The 2,927-nt window shown below is 51.7% G+C and overlaps 1 pseudogene; it reads left to right on the top strand.

Moving 5' to 3' along the window:
• Positions 1-1,927: 1,927 nt before the first annotated feature.
• LOC147978820 (uncharacterized) lies at positions 1,928-2,693 on the top strand (annotated as a pseudogene).
• Positions 2,694-2,927: the final 234 nt, after the last annotated feature.

Below are 2,927 nucleotides of genomic sequence, written 5' to 3'. Positions count from 1 at the left end.
AGCCCGCCCCGATCTGCCCGTCGGGCTCAATTTCCAGGCCTGAGCCCAACCCGATGGCACACTCAGGCTCAGACCGGCCCGGGATTTTTGGGCCGGGTCGTGTCGGGCCGTTCGGGCCGGGCTATCCATGGCAAGGTATAGTGGGGGTAGATGGTGCAGTGATGCTTGTTTTTTCCTTCTTTTTTGTGCACATACATTTATTGAATGAAAATTACCATAAAACAATTGTTCCACGGCCTCGGGGTTAGAAAAAGGCCTTTTGAAGATTCAAGAAAAATGACCTAATGGACGTCTTGGGCTATAGATGCCTTCGCACTGGGCCAACAACAATCTGAGCAAAGGCCCCCTCAATAACATTCTCGGTGAGCGTCTTGGTAACCCCGAATCCTATTTGGTGCCTTAAGCGTCATTTATAGGCTTTCATGTTACTTGACGCACACCCTGCCACAACACTATGGAGCGAATGGGCCGGCCCATGTAAGCTTTTTTTTATCACTGGTTTTGAAGGTTTTGGTGGTTTTTTCTTTCGGTTTTGGCTCGGTTTTCTAGTTTTTTTTCTTTGAAATATGTGTACTTTTTAAAATTCGTGAAATTTTATTGTTTTTTAATTTTCTAAACTTTTTCAAATTTATGAAAAAATTGTATCAGCAATTTTTTATAAAAATCATGAACTTTTTCTAGATCTTGTGACCCTTTTCAAATTCATAAACTTTTTCAAACTCATGAACTTTTGTAATTTTATGAATTTATTTTAGATTCGTTATTTTATTAGAAAGTTAGCCAGGCCAGCAGGTCAACTATTGACTGATCAACATTTTTTTTGGCGTATGTTGATCGATTAATTGAACGAACAAAGCGAACCAACCTGTGGTTGGATGGTTAGAGGGACTGTGGTATCCCCAGCTCACCAGGTTTCAAATCCTGGTACTCGCATTTATTTCTGAATTTATTTCAGGATTTCCGGCAATGCTCATTTAGTGGGAGGAGACGTTTCCATCGACGACGAGGCGTCTACGGTGACTTCGTAAATTTCAAGATGATATGTCGGCTCAGTTTTTCAGAGGTGCTCATAGGGATAGGGTGTGCATGTGCGTTCATAGGGGTGAGTGTATGCACATGTATATGAGCGCTTGTGTCTGTATTGATGTTAAAAAAAATTGAACAAACAAACAAGCAGCTAAGAAAAACCTGAGCTAATCTTAAAAAAAAACTATAATAAAATGGCGCTCGGTTGTTGGGCCGGCCCATGTGGGAGAGGCGTGCGAGCGCAAGCAGTGTAACCGGCGCTGAACGCGCGCTAAATAGGAGGTCTCCTCGCCGGGCCCCTCGCTAGAGAATGCTCGTAACATCAACTAGATTTGGATGACACGAGTCCAAGACTGAATATACCAGGCGCATTAGAGTATGTACAATGACTCTATCTTAGCAATGCCGAGTAGGATAATTGATAAGATAAAGGAGACAGAAATTATAAGAAAAAACTTGTCTTCTTTTATTTAAGAGAAGACAAGAGATAATCTCTTAGTATAATATATGTCTCATCATATTTTTAGGAACAACTAGTTATTGAAATAAGGTTAAGAAATGACCCATTATAAACATGTTATTTTGTCATCTTTAAATTACATGTAAGATTTAAAAGCAACTCCAATGGGGCGACCCATTTTGTCCGCCGTTGTTCGTTTGGGTCGGCGCACACAGAAAAGACGGCCCAACGCTCCGATCAAAACGGACGCATGTCCGCTTGGCGTCCGCATGGCGACCCATTCTCGGCCCAATTTTGAGCCGGATTTGCATCGGCGCGGACACGAGACGGACGCGCGCACCTACTCCTCTTCCCGGGCCCGCCGGTCGGTGGCAACCACCACAATTTCCTCCCCTTTTCTCCAAAACACTCCCGTCCGCGCGCGCTCCACCCCAAACAGTCATGGACGACGCCATCGACCTTGACGCCGCCGCCGGCCTCACCTCCCTCACCTCGTCTGGCGCCGCCGCCCCCACCGAGAAAGGCAAGCCTCGTGCCCGCGTAAGATCGCCGTCGCGACCAAGCCAAAGAAGGCGCTGACGCCCGAACAACGGGCAAGGGAGTCGGCCAAGAGGAAGGGCCGGAGGCACGCCGCGGACGCGAGGGATGTTGCCGCCGCGTAGGCCGTCGTCGTCGCCACCGCGCAGCAGGAGGACACCAACGCCCGCGTCGCGGCGGCAACGAGGGAGGCGCTCTACATGCTAGGGTTAAACCCTAACCAGCACGGCCTCGTCCAAGCCACCGTCGCCGCGGCCAACACCGGCTCGTCGGCGTTTCCTCGGATGGTGCTGCCCGACTCGCCCCGCGCGTCGGCTTGCAACCCGATCCCCGGCTTCCACGTCTACCCGCAGGCCTCCCGCCTCTCCGGGGAGTGCTCGCCCGCGTGAGCGTGGTCGCGCCTTCCACGCCCGCGCCCGCGCCCATCGACCTCAATGCCACCCCGGTGGCAGGTGGCTCGTCATCCGGAGGTGCGAGGAAACGCATGCGGCAGACGCCGACCGCCGTGCTCCCAGGCGCCCGCAACCTGTTCGAGGAAATGCCGTCCGCCGTCGACGAGGACTACATGCAGAACCTCATCTTCAAGGACGGTGCGCCGGCCTGGCTACAATCCCGACGAGACACAAAGCCAGGACGACCGCGGGGCGTTCACGCCGGCCGCTGGCTATGATCTCGATCAGGCGACCTTCATGCGTGATCAGGTCGGCATCGACCTGGACGGCTTCCCCCTCGACCACGAGTTCCCGGACGACTACGGGCTAGAGGAAGAGGACGACTGCAACATCGAAGTGGAGCCTTTGTTCGAGGACGGGCTCGCGAACCAAGCCGCCGGTCCTAAGCCGAAGCGCAAGAGTGATAACCCACAAGTATAGGGGATCACAACAACTTTCGAGGGTAGAGTATT

Source organism: Triticum urartu, chromosome 3A (assembly GCF_056163025.1).
Source record: "Triticum urartu cultivar PI428250 chromosome 3A, HENAU_Tu73, whole genome shotgun sequence".
Classification (NCBI taxonomy): domain Eukaryota; kingdom Viridiplantae; phylum Streptophyta; class Magnoliopsida; order Poales; family Poaceae; genus Triticum; species Triticum urartu.
This window is presented reverse-complemented; position numbering and strand designations above follow the sequence as displayed.